Below are 15,060 nucleotides of genomic sequence, written 5' to 3'. Positions count from 1 at the left end.
CAAGTAACACAATCTGGGGTTATTAGGATGGCAGGAAATACAGATTTAGTAATTCTAACCGAAATGAATGGATGAACTCCCCATAAAGAGAGGCAGATAGCAGACTGGATCAAAGTCAAACCCTACATTATTTGTTTAAAGACATTTAAAGCAGGGGGATAACATATAGAAAGGTAAAGGCTGAGCAAAATCTATATGCTTCAGGTGAAGTCAAAAAAAGCAGGTAGCCATCCTTATCTCAGATCAAGCAAATAAAAAAATTGACAATTAAAAGAGATAAGAAAAACTACATCCTGCAAAGTAGATAAACAACGAAGCAATATCATATTAAACATATACCAAGTGGTATGGACCTCAGCCTAAAGAGAAGTTAAAGAGTTGCAAGAAGAAAAACAACAAACGTAATAGTAGGAGATCTCAACCTTGCACTCAGAATTAGACAACCAAACCACAAAACAAATAAGAAAGAAATTAAAGTAACAGAATATTAGAAAATTAGGTATGTTGATCTTTGAGAAAATTGAATGAGATAGAAGGAATATACTCTTTCTTCTCAGCAGTTCATGGAACCTATTCAAAATTGACCATATATTAGGACATAAAGACCTCCAAAATTAAATGCAAGAAAGCAGAAATAGTAAATGCTTCTTTCAGATCATGATGCAATAAAACACATTCAACAAAAATTAGGGAAAAGACCAAAAGTAATTGGAAACTAAACAATCTCATCTTAAAGAATGATTGTGAAGCAGCAAATTATAGATACAATTAATAATTTCACTCAAGATAATGACAATGATGAGACATCATACCAAAATTCCGAGGATGCACCAAAGCTAATAAGAGGAATTTTATATCCTTAGAGCTTACTTGAATAAACAAGAAAAGAAAAATTAATGAATTGGGCTTGCAACTAAAAAACAAAAAAGACCAAATTAAAAACCCCAATCAAATACTAAATTGGAAATTCTAAAATTAAAAGGAGAAATTAAAAATATGAAAGTAAAAAACTATTGAACTAATTAAAAAAACTAAGATTGTCTCTAAGAAAAACCATAAAATAGATAAGCCTTTGGTAAATCTGATTAGAAAAGGAGGAGGAAAATGAAATTAGTAGTCTTAAAATGAAAAGGAGAACTTTCCACCAAGGAAGAGGAAATTAGAGAAATAATAAGGTTATTTTGCTCAACTTTATACAAATTTGATAACCTAAGTGAAATGGATGACTACCTCCAAAAAATATAGACTTCCCAGATTAACAGAGGAGGAAAGAATTTTGAATAGTCCCATTTCAGAAAAAGAAATAGAACAGGCAATTAAACAACTCCCTAAGAAAAATCCCAGGACCAGATGGATTTACATGTGAATTTTACCAAACATTTAAGAACAATTGGCCCCAATGCTATATAAATTATTTGATAAAATAGGGAATGAAGGAGTCCTACCAAATTCCCTTCTATGACACAGACATGGTACTGATACCTAAACCAGGTAGGCTGAAAACAGAGAAAGAAAATTTAGACCAATCTCCTATGAATATTGATGCTAAAATCTTAAATAAGATATTAGCAAAAGACTACGAAAATCATCTCCAAGATAATACACTATGATCAAGTAGGATTTATACCAGGAATGCAGGGCTGGTTCAATATTAGGAAAACTATCAATATAATTGGCCATGTTAATAACCAAATTAACAAAAACCATATGATCATCTCAATAGATGCAGAAAAAGCATTTGATAAAATCCAACATCCATTCCTTAAAAACACTTGAGAGTATAGGAATAAATGGACTTTTCCTTAAAATAATCAGCAGCATCTATTTAAAACCATCAGTAAGCATCATATGTAATGAGACAAACTGCAACCATTCCCAATAAGATCTGAGTGAAACAAGTTTGCCCACTATCACCGTTACTATTTAATATTGTATTAGAAACGCTCAGCTAATAAGAGCTGAGAAAGAGATTAAAGGAATAAGAATAGAAATGGGAAGCCAAATTATCACTCTTTGCCGATGACATGATGTATACTTAGAGAACCCCAAGACTCTGCTAAAAGTTATTAGAAATAATCCACAACTTTAGCAAAGTTGCTGGTTATAAAATAAACCCACATAAGTCATCAGCATTCTTAATATCACTAACAAAATCCAACAGTCAGAGTTACAAGAAATTCCATTTAAAGTAACTACTGATAATATAAAATATTTAGAATCATCTGCCAAGGGAAAATCAGAAACTTTATGAGCAAAATTCAGACCACTTTACACAAATTAAGTCTGATCTAACCAATTGAAAAATATTAAATGCTCTTGGATAGGGCGAGCAAATATAATAAAGATGACAATATTACCTAAACTAATCCTATTTATTTAGCTATACCAATCAGACTCCCAAAAACTATTTTAATGACCTAGAAAAAATAACAACAAAGTTCATATGGAAAAACAAAAGGTCAAAATTTCAAGGAATTAATGAAAAAAAAATCAAATATGGTGCTTAGCTGTACCAGATCTAAAACTATACTATAGAGCAGCAGTTACAAAACTATTTGGTATTGGCTAAGGAATAGATTAGTTGATCAGTAGAATAGATTAGGTTCAAGGATAAAACAGTCAACAAATATAGCAACCTAAGTCTTTGACAACCAAAGATCCAGCTTTTGGGATAAGAACTTACTGTTTGATAAAAATTGCTGGAAAAATTGGAAACTAATATGGCAGAAACTAGCATTGATCCATACTTAACGCCATACCAAGATAAGGTCAAAATGGGTTCATGACCCAGGCATAAAAGAATAAGATATTAATAAATTAGAGGAACATAGGATAGTTTACCTCTCGACCTGTGAAGAAGGTTTTATGACCAAAAGCAGAACTAGAGATCATTACTGATCACAAATAGAAAATTTCGATTATACAAACTGAAAAGTTTTTGTACAAACAAAACTAATGCAGACAAGATTAGAAGGGAAGCAATAAACTGGAAAATATTTTTACAGTCAAAGGTTCTGATAAAGCCTCATTTCCAAAATATATAGAAATTAACTCTAATTTATAAAAATCAAGCCATTCTCCAATTGAAAAATGGTCAAAGGATATGAACAGACAATTCTCAGATGAAGAAATGAAAATATTTCTAGTCATATGAAAAGATGCTCCAAGTCATTATTAATCAGAGAAATGCAATTAAGACAACTCTAAGATACCACTATACACCTGTGATTGGCTAAGATGACAGGAAAAAATAATGATGATTGTTGAGGGATGTGGAAAACTGCGACATTGATTCATTGTTGGTGAGTTGAACAGAATCCAACCATTTTGGAGAGTAGTTTGAACTATGCTCAAAAGTTATCAAGCTGTGCATACCCTTGATCCACAGTAGTTACTACTGGGATTATATCCCAAAGAGATTATAAAGAAGGAAAGGGACCTGTATGTGCACGAATGTTTGTGGCAGCCCTTTTGTAGTGGCTAGAAACTGGAAACTGAATGGATGTCCATCAGTTGGAGAATGAGCTGAATAAATTGTGGTATATGAAAATTATGGAATATTACTGTTCTGTAAGAAATGACCAGCAGGATGATTTCAGAAAGGCCTGGAGAGACTTACACGAACTGATGCTGGGTGAAATGAGCAGGACCAGGAGATCATTATATACTTCAACAACAATACTAGATGATGACCAGTCCTGATGGATCAGGCCATCCTCAGCAGCGAGATCGACCAAATCATTTCTAATGGAGCAGTGATGAACTGAACTAGCTATACCCAGAAAAGAACTCTGGGAGATGACTAAAACCACTACATTGAATTCCCAGTCCCTATATTTATGCACACCTGCATCTTTGATTTCTTAGAAGCTAATTGTACAATAATTCAGAGTCTGATTCTTTTGTACAGCAAAAGTAATGTTGTGGTCATGTATACTTATTGTGTATCTAAGTTATATTTTAATATATTTAACATCTACTGGTCATCCTGCCATTTAGGGGAGGGGGGGGGGTGGGGTAAGAGGTGAAAAATTGGAACAAGAGGTTTGGCAATTGTTAATGCTGTAAAATTACCCATGTATATATATCCTGTAAATTAAAGGCTATTAAATAAATTAAAAAAAAAAAAAAAAAAAAAAAAAAATAAAAGTATTATTCTATTATCGTTCTATAAGAAATAACCAGCAGGATGATTTTAGAGAGGCCTGGAGAGACTTACATGAACTGATGCTGAGTGAAATGAGCAGAACCAGGAGACCATTATACACAGCAAAGGCAAGGTTATATGGTAATCAATTCTGATGGATGTGCTCCTCTCAACAATGAGATGACTGAGGCCATTTCCAATGATCTTGTGAAGAGAGCCATGTGTACCCAGAGAGAGGACTGAGGGAACTGAGAGTAGATTACAACATAACATTTTCACTTCATTTGTTGTTGTTTGCTTGAATTTTATTTTCTATCTCATTTTATTTCTTTTTTGATCTCATTATTCTTGTGCAGCAAGATAATTGTATAAATATATATCCTTATGTTGAATTTACATATATTATTACCATGTTTAATACATATTGGATTACTTATCATCTAGGAGAGGGGATGGGGAGAAAAGGGGCAAAATGGAACACAAGGTTTTGCAAGGGTCAATGGTGAAAAATTATCCTTGCATATATTTTGAAAATAAAAAGCTTCAATTTAAAAAAAAAAAGATTAAAAAAACATTATTTACTCCAGACTGCTAAAAGGGGCTTATAATACCAAAAAGTTTAAGCAACTTCTATGAAAAACTGATTATCATATCTCTCCATTCATATTAACAAACTTTATCATTTTTTTCAACTTCTACCTGATGTTGGTAATTAATATTTATTTTCTGATGATAAAATGAAATGACCAAAGAAAATTCAGCCCTCAATAGTCCAGAGGATTTCTAATAGCAAGCTTATCTTTTAGTTTTCTATAAAATATAAGCTCCTCGAAGGCAGGAACTTCTTTGTTTTGTATCTCCAGCACATGACAAATGGCATGTCTCAATGAATATTCATAGAATCATAGAGTTAGATGTGAAGATAATCTTAGAAGGCATCTTTCTAGTCCAGTCCTTTTGTTTTGTAGATGCCAATGGTAGTGTTGGGTCTAGTATTCAAACCAAGGACCTGTTTCCCAGTCCAGTGCTTTTCCCACTATACTAGACTTTTTTCTGTTGAACTGGATTGTTATTTCATAATTCAAAAGTCATTTCATAACTATTAGTTATATGTTACTTAAGATTTTCCTCTTATTCTAGCCATATTAAAGAAGCAGGCTGGGAATGACCTAGAAACAAGTTTTTTAGAACTCTCTGCCAGTTCCGGTAAACTGCAGCACTGACTGTTCCCTTCTTTCCCTAGCCATATATCAGAAAGATGAAGCAGAAAAACTAATGCTCTACGTGCCATGGTCCTTGTCCAACCACAATACTCCTTCAAAACTCTAACGTTATTATTTATCTGTACCACATAACCAATAAGCTCCCACCACCACAAATTCCTCTCCCTGTATTAAGTTTTAGCCATATATGAGCAAGTTGTTCCTACTCTTCCCACTCTCATTCTCTTATGCCTACACTCCTTTTCCTTCCCCCATCCACGTTTGAAATTGCTTTTCCAAAGTCAACAAAGGTCCCATCAATCTATGTATTATGTCTCAATGACTAGCTTCCCTGGATAATACTATCTCTTTATCATCCTCTTTAGAATTGGATGGAGAGGACATCATTCGCATTCCTCCCCACCCCATCTTCCACACAAACTATTCTGTTTCTTCAGTTTTAGGAGATTCAGATACTGGTGGTTTTCCATTGCCCTTTTAAAACTCATTTTCCTACCTTTACTCAGCATTCTCTCTTCCTTTGAGGTTTACTACAACATAATTTCCACCTAATTCAGGTCATGGCAGCTTTTTCTTTATATTTCCACTACTTAATTCCCACCTGATATATGGTAAGTACTTAATAAATCCCTGTTGACTGACACAACCAGATAGATTCTAAGTCAATTCCTTCCTTTCTCAAGGAGTTCAGAAAGGGACTTATCATCTTTCTCTCCTCCCATTTCCTAACTTTATACTAGGGGGTTTCAACATCAGTAGTGATGTTCCTTCAAACTCCCTTAGGTCCCTACAATCTTATAACCTAACTTATTATTCCATCTCAGTCACACAAAGAGAACACTTGTGGGAAATGTGGAGATACATTGTTTATCCATGTCTTAGTGTGGCTCAGATGGAATGATGGATTAGATTATAATAAGATTATAGGATACAGTGGATCTCACCATTCCTTATACTTCTTTAATTAACTTTCCTTGATATGACCACAATTTGTTACTTCTTTCTGTCTAACCATTCCTTAACCAGTTCTTTGTTTACATTATGTACTCCAATCATTCCATCCCTTAGGATTTTCTCAGGCCATTACTCCTGCTCCAACTTCATTTTCCTTCCTTTCCAATCTGGATATTTTGGTTAGTCAGTTAATTCCATATTATCCTGTACTCTTGAATCCTTTAGTTCCTTTTCTTATTTGCTACTAATCCCCTTCCAAACCTCAGTACAAAATTACTGCTACCATCTGCTTTTCCTTTCCTATTCATGTGCCACTGAATGGAGCTAGAAGAAGTGCAACTGTACTGACTGGGAACATTCTAAATTTATTTTATCTCACTTCACCAGAGCCCTTATGTTATAAAGGCAGAATTTTCATATCTCTCTAATTAATTTCCTCTTTTTCCATAGATACTATTCCATACCTTCTCATCTCTTGTCAAGTCTCCTAAACCTCCTTACATTTCCTCTCAACTGAGGATACTGGTGATTATTTACTGAGAAAATTGAGACCATTTAATGTAAGCTTCTTCTTCCCATTCTTTCCATCTCATAAATTCTTAAACTGATTTCTTCTTTTTTCCCCTGTTCTTTGACAGTGATATGGTCTTTTTTTTTTTTTTTTTTTTTTTTTTTTTTTTTTTGCCAAGGCCAATCTCCTCTTTTGTGCCTTTCTTTCCATTTATTCACATTCTTTTCTGCAGATTTTAAGCTCAACAACACCCTATCTTTCTAATCTTCAACTTTTCCTTGTCTGCTGATTCCTTCCCTACTAACATCAAATATGACCGAGTCTCCCTTAGCCATAAAAAAATATTTATTAGATTCCATTATCCTCTCAAGTTCTCATCCTATATCTCTGTTATCTTTTTCAGCCAAAGTCCTAAAAAAATCTTTCTAAGATCTTTGGCTTTTATTCAATATTTAACCTGTTACAACATAGTTTCCTACATCATCATTCAACTGGAATTGTCATGCCAAAGTAATCAACAGTTTTTAATGACCATATTTGATATTTTTTCGTCAGTCTTCATCATTCTTAATCTATTCCAGTCAATAGAGATTTATCAAAGGATTTACTTATTATATTATATTATGTATTTACTTATTACATGCCAAAAGTGAACAAAAGTTGGGGATACAGAGTAAAAAAAATCCCAAAATCCATAGTCTTAGCCCTTCAAAAAGACTTTCTGATTTCAGATGCAGCATTCTATCTACTGTGCACCTGCTACCTCAAAAAAAGATATCTGCCCAGAATTGATACCTCCCCAACTTGATCAATTTCTAAATACTATATGATAAACCATATCTACCCTGCCAACCAGGTTTCCATGTGGAGATAATGGTGGCTCATCCATAGTGGTTAAGAGCCACTATATCCTTATCACATATTTTTGCTGCATTTGGGCAAAGTAAACCTCTTTTTGTTCATGTTCAATGACTTGCAATTGCTTCATTTCATCCCAACATTGAATCTGAATTTTAAAAGTGTTGTTGTTGGGCTCATGGTCAGCATAAAAACAACTATATACATACAAGATATACTTGGTGTAAAAAGTAGGTGATTGTCTAGGGAAATGATTAGCAGCTGGAAGCATAAGGCAGGAGAAACCTCCTATAGAAGATGAAATTTTAGCTTAATTAATAAATACTTATTTCCTTCCTACAAGCCTCTTTCACAGGATTGTAAACTGCTTTGACACTGCAGCATGCTGTCATAAAAAAAAGTACTCCCTCTAAATTTTGAGCACTTAGGTTCAAATTCTCACCCCACCACTTATTACCCCAGGTGATCTTGAATAATTTGCAACCTGCCTAGGTCACAGTTTCCTAATCTATAAAATTAAGGAGCTAGACTCTATGATTTCTAATTTTCCTTCCAGCTCTCTAAATCTATGATTCTATGACTAATGAAAGGTGTGTGCATTATTCCTTTTTCAGGTCCACACTGCCCTTAGATTTCATTAACTGGTGGATTATTAATAGGAATGGATTCATAAGGGATATAAAAACTTAGGCTTGGAAACAGAAAGACTGATTTGTCTTTCTTCTGACATATATTGTCTGTATGATCACAGATAAATCACATAATCTTTCAGTGATCTAAGCAACTTTCCACATGCCAGTGTATTTTCTCCCATATTTTTCAATGTTCAGATTGACACTAGGAAATTCCAGTGAATTCTCATCTGGCCTCTGGAAATTAGCAAAATATCACTAGAGTCTCATGAACCAACAAGGAAGTATTTAACAGTATAGGTGAGGGCAGGGTATAACTGGAGACCTTTGCTTGTATCTGTACAGGTCAGCTCTCTGTCCCTCTTAGATATCTCTTACTCATTGATGCTAGCACCACCCTTGGTCCTATATGAAGAAAATGCTATCTTCTTACACTGAATGTTATTTATAATTAATTATGACTGTTTTTAGAAAACTTTTTAATCAAAATACCTTGGGCTTTTAGCTCCTCTAAAGGCTACTGAGATTTTGGTTTTAATTTGACTTTCTCATTTCTTTTTTCTCCTAAACTCTCTCTATCTTAGATATTTAATTGTTTGGTTCAGTCTGAGCTGAGACATTTCTTAGTCTCTTCAATTCTATCAACCTAGGAGGAGAGGAGCTTCTGAGGATTACACTCTCTGTTACTTCCTACAATTTCTTGGGGCATTTTTCTTGATTACAGATTCTATATTCCCTCCTTCCCCTCCAAGAAAGTGTGAGTGTGTGTATATATACATATATATATATATATATATATATATATCCATCTATAAGGTGTTTTTATGATTCTCTTCTTCTTTTCCATCAAGAAATATCATCTATAAAATGAGAAAGTTAGAATCAATGATCTCTGAGATCCTTTCTAGCTCTAAAATGCATCTGCTATGTAACTGGTTTCCAGGACAACCATACTTCTCTGGTACTATATTTTTTCCTTTGTCTTTATTGGTCAATAATTCACCTATGCAAAGGAGATTTTTTTAAGGGTATATTGTATAATTTGACTTTCTGTCAGATCACCGTGTACCCTTTCCCATCTTCAATTTTATCCTCTGAATCCTTTAAATATTATTTGAAGAGACTAATGTTTAAATGGAGTTGAACAGTGACTTCCTTACTCTTTTCTTACTAAAGCAGAGATTCTTAACCTTTCTGTTGTCATGAAAGCTTGATATTTTCAATGAATGATATTGAGAAAATTCTTTCCCAAAGGGAGCTTTGTTGCCTTCAGGCAAAACAAAGGAAAGCACCTGCTCAATCTGAAATCAGTTACATATTTTTCTCAGAATTTTCCCCAAACCTAGACTTTGATTCTGAGTTGCAATGGCTTTTCCAACAGTGTACACTTCAGTCTTTTAACCTTGTAACTTCCTATTCCAAATAACTTTGTGACCCTTGTTTTATTTTCTTTCTCTTAAGATTTTAAGTAGTTTAAATTAAAACAAACAAAATAACGGGCTGGCAATCTGGCAAAGTCTATGGATCACATTTTATAATAACGTTTTTAAATGTATAAAATAAAATATATACAATAACAAAGGAAATATATATACATATTACATATATATTATGTAGGACTGTATAATCAGGTAAAGAACCACAGAAGACTCATCTCATCCTTCACTCCAGAAATTAATTACTGTGTATTGAGGGTGTAAGGAGAGGAGAAAAGTATATAATTAGAGTGAAAAGACAGCCTGGTCAGTTTTAAATACCAATTGGATTTTAGAAGTAGCTCTGGTCTTATTAAAACAAATATTTGATGAACCCCAAAACCAGAGATAATATTGAAATGTTTAAGATCTCAACAAACACATTCTGTTTTATTAATATTGGTATCTCTACAGTATCATCAACTTGGGCAAAGTAAGGTTTGATTCTTATCTGTTTGAATTATGTTGATCACTTCTAAGGGGCTAGTATCGGCTACTTGCCATAATTTGGAAAAACATAAAAAAATTTCAATTATTTTTCTAGCCACTAGATGGTACTGTTTTGCTATTTCTCAGTAGCTCCAGGTCTATCACTAACCCCAAGGTGTGACAGAAGTGAGTGTCATTTAATCAGATTTTAAATAATTAAGCTTCCTGACAAGAAATCAGAGATTGTTCTTAATTTTAAGGGAAATGCAATCAGTACTTTAGTCTTTTTACAAAAAAGTGTTCATGTAAGCAGATTATCATCATTCTTGACATTTTAAAATGGTATTTCAGCTGTTAAAAAGCAGCAATAAAGACATAATCCTTCCTATTAACAAATAATACAGATTGTTTGGGTCCACACAGACAATGGAAAAATCAGTTGCATTCATTAGGAATCCCCACTGTTGAAATATACAGCGTGTGAGTGTGATTATATAGTGTGTGTTACAAAGAAAAATTTCAAAGCAGCACAACTCCAGTAGACTAAGCTTGAATATAGTATCCTTGTGTTTCTTGCTTGAGGACAGATTTTCTTTGGCTTACTATTGCAAACCATCTAGCACACTGAAAAGAGCATTCAAGTCTACCAGTCTTTCAGATGAAGCAATAGCTTTCTTCATTCACCTTTGAATCGGATGATTTCACAGGTACCTACCACCCCCAACATTTTATGATCTTTTAAAGGAGATAAGCAGCTTTGGTCTTTCCTCAAATTTTTTTTAGCTTGCCTGACTCTGGAGGGGCCACATCTAAGAATCAAAAGTGGATTCAATCAACATTCCCCAGTCTGTCCTTCACTGCTCAGCTGAGAAGAGACAAGGAGCCCAATTAGGGAAATAGCTTTTGTATTAAGACTCCAGTTTGTTAGGCGCCCATCTGAGACCCCTGCAGCTCATTTCCATTAATACCAGAAGAGGGCATTGACCTTCACTCCGAGCTGTCTCAACTGGAAGAGACCCTAAAGGGGTCCTAAAGGAGAATTGGAATATTTTGCAGAGACTCAGCTTTTTATTCCTTTCTTCTTAACATTATATATAGATTCTCTGAGCCCTCTAGGTAGTTTCTCTTTGAAAGTGCTTTTGACTGTCCTTTGAGGTGTTTTTTTTTTATCTCCTTTGCCAAGGTTACCCTTCTCATATCCCATATAAGAAACTTGTGCTGTCTGAAAGTCTAGAAATAATGCCTTGAAGTCTGTCTTTTCTGAGAAATTTGTGGAATCCTTGCCAATGACAAATGGCCAATGGTAAGGCTGGGGTATTCCTTATTTTGTATCACGACGTAGAAGTCTCTAGTAGGTCTGTAGTACATCACATTTGACAATGCATTCAGTCTTCCTGTCAGTCTAACTAGATTTTAAAGCACTTCTGACTTGATCAAGAAAATCATTGCATCTATTTCTTCTCATCTAGGCTTACTTCTGGTTCCTTAAAGAATGAATTGTATATATAAATACATATGCACAAACATATATATTAAGCCTATCTTTTGTAGTAAGTTTATTTTTAATCCACATTGCTTCATGAATTATGTTGGGAGAGAAAAATTAGAGCAAAAGGGAAAAACCATGGGAGAGAGAAAAAAAAACAGAAAAAAGAAGTGAATATAGCATGTGTTGATTTACATTCAGTTTCCTTAGTTCTTTTTCTGGATGCAGATGGCATTTTTTATCCAAAGTCTATTGGAATTACTTTGGATCACTGAACAACAGAAGAACCAAGCCTTTCATAGATGACCATCCCACATTCTTGCTCTAATTGTGTACAATGTATTCTTGGTTTTGCTTGTTTCACTCAGCATCAGTTCATATGAATCTTTCCAGGCTTTTTTATAATTAGCTTGTTCATCATTTTTATAGAACAATAATATCCCATTACATTCATATATCACAACTTGTTCAGCCATTTCCCTATTGATGGGCATCTTCCCCTTTTCCAACTCTTTGTGAACACAAAAAAGCTGCTAAAAATATTTTTGAACGTAGGTACTTTCCCCTCCTTTATGATTTCCTTGGGATACAGACCTAGTAATGGCATTGCTGGGTCAAAGAAATACACAGTTTTATAGTCCTTTGGGCATAGCTCCAGATTGTTCTCCAGAATGGTTGGATTATTTCACAACTCCACCAACAATGCATTAGTGCCCCAATTTTCCCACATCCCTTCCAACATTTATCATTATCTTTCTTCATTTTAGCCAATCTGAGAAGTGTGAGGTAGTGCCTCAATACAAATTATTGTTTTAATTTGCATTTCTCTAATCAATAGTGATTTAGAATACTTTTTCATATAACTATAAATGGCTTTAATTTCATCATTTGAAAATTGTCTGTTCAAATCCTTTGATCATTTATCAATTGAGGAATGACTTATATTCTTATAAATTTGGCTCAGTTCTTTATATAATTTAGAAATGATACTTTTATCAGAAATACTGGCTGTAAAGATTTTTGCCAGCTTTGTACTTCTCCTTTAAGTTTGTTTCTGTTGGTTTTATTTGTGCAAAATCTTTTTAATTTAATGTAAACCTAGTTATTCATTTTGCCTTTCATAATGTTCTCTAGTTCTTCTTTGGTCCTCCCTTCTCCAAAGATCTGATAGGCAAATTATCCCTTGTTTTCCTAATTTGTTTATGGAATCATCCTTTATACCCAAGTCATGTGCCCATTTGACCTTATTTTGGTATGGGATGTGGGATTTTGGTTTATGCCAAATTTCTGACATATTATTTTCTAGTTTTCCCAGCAGTTTTTGTTAAATAGTGAGTTCTTATTCCAGAAGCTAGAGTTTGGGGGGGTTATCAAAAACTAGATTGCTATAGGCTTTGATTATTGGGTCATGATCCACCATTCTATTTCTTAGACAGTATCAAATGATTTTGATTATTGTTGCTTTATAATACAGTTTTAGGCTTGGTACTGCTAAGCTACCATCCTTTGTATTTTTTTTTCATCAATTCCCTTAATATTCTTGACCTTTTGTCCTTCCAGATGAATTTTGTTATTATTTTTCAAGTTCTATAAAATAATATTTTGGCAGTTTGATTGGTATGGCACTAACAAGTAGACAAATTTAGACAGAATTGTTATTATATTGTATTAGCTTGGCCTAGCCATGAACAATTGATATTTTTCCAATTGTTTAGAACTGACCTTTATTTGTGTGATAAATATTTTGTATTTGTATTCACATAATTCTTGGGTTTGTCTTGGCAGCAAGACAATACTTCCCCCCCAAGTATTTTATTTTGTCTACAGTAATTTTAAATGGAATTTCTCTTTCTATCTCTTGCTGATGGGCTTTGTCAGTGATATCTAGAAATGCTGATGATTTGTGTGGGTTTATTTTATATCTTGCAAATTTGCTAAAGCTGTGAATTGTTTTCAGTAGATTTTTGAATGATTTTCTAGAATTCTCTAAGTATATCATCATATCATAACTATAATAGTTTTATATCCTCATTGCCTATTCTAATTCCTTTAATTTCTTTTTCTTTTCTTATTGTTAAAGCCAGCATTTCTAGTACAATGTTGAATAATAGTTGTGATAATGGGCATCCTTGTTTCATCCCGAAAGGGTACAGCTTCTCTCCATTACAAATAATGCTTGCTATAGGTTTTAGATAGATACTGCTTACTATTTTAAGGTAAGCTCCCTTTATCCCTGTGCTCTCTAGTGTTTTTAATAGGAATAGGTGCTATATTTTGTCAAAAGCTTTTTCTGCATCTATAGAGATTATCAATGATTTCTGTTGCTTTAGTTATTGATGTGGTTGATTATGATAAAAGTTTTCCTGATACTGAGCCAGCCCTGCATTCCTGGTATAAATCCCACTTGATTATGGTATATTATCCTGCTAATAAGTTGCTGTAATCTCTTTGCTAATATTTTATTTAAATTTTTTGCATCAATATTCATTAGGAAGATTGGGACATCAAACCTATTAAAAACATAATGAAAGACATCACAAAAATCCATTTGTTGAGTTTAAATATTGCCTTCTAGCAATATGGACCTGGAAAAACCTGCCTTGCTATTGGTGGGAACCTTTTGAACATATTACAGAAAAATGGAAATGACACCCTGTAGCAATATCAAATTCAACCAAATGGGTAGAATCATGGCTTTATTGAATTGTGGAGTACAGGTTATTCTTTAGTAAATGATAGGCATATCTCACTGGACATGACAAATAAGGGGCGCACAATATTTCTGCTTGAGGTAAACAAATAATGGTCTCAATTTGTTCAATTTGAGGTAAACAAAAAATGGTCTTTATGGGTGGACACATAGCCACAGTGACATTAACCTGGATTGGCAAATGCCCTAAAGAAATTCGGTGCTTGTTAGGATAACACACACATTTACAAATTTAATGCTTAGACATCCTCCCACCTCCACCCCCAGAAAATATAACATCATCTATACAAATCTTACCTGGTTTATGTTGCTTTCTTGGATCCAAGATATGAGGAAGTTTGTTGCTGCTTCAATCTTTTGCAAACTCAGAACACTAAGAAGAATCTGTAATCTAGTTTCACTTTAAAAGAAAATGATGACTCATGGACTTTTTGCAAGTTGTTGTGAAACTATTGTGTAATATTTATTTTTATTATAGCAAGAAGCAAAAGTCTTTAGAGAATAATTGGTTACTCATAAGCAGATTGCCCCCAAATTATTTATAGTTGCTGTAATCTTTGGGTACTCTATGCTCAGTAATGATAATAAGATGTACCAGGAAAAGCCATTTGACATAACTTAGTGGCAGGACAGCT

General features: G+C 33.7%; 1 protein-coding gene across 2 annotated transcripts in view; it reads right to left on the bottom strand.

Annotated features, from left to right (window-relative positions):
* LOC100932115 (unc-93 homolog A) overlaps positions 1-14,814 on the bottom strand; it is a 56,796-nt gene extending 41,982 nt beyond the window's left edge. For both annotated transcript variants that reach the window (XM_023503341.2, XM_023503344.2), the window contains exon 1: positions 14,723-14,814. The gene's annotated coding sequence lies outside the window, so the exon portion shown is untranslated. The remainder of the gene's footprint in view (positions 1-14,722) is intronic.
* Between the last annotated feature and the right edge of the window lie 246 nt (positions 14,815-15,060).

The sequence above is a fragment of the Sarcophilus harrisii genome, chromosome 4 (genome assembly GCF_902635505.1).
Source record: "Sarcophilus harrisii chromosome 4, mSarHar1.11, whole genome shotgun sequence".
Lineage (NCBI taxonomy): Eukaryota > Metazoa > Chordata > Mammalia > Dasyuromorphia > Dasyuridae > Sarcophilus > Sarcophilus harrisii.
This window is presented reverse-complemented; position numbering and strand designations above follow the sequence as displayed.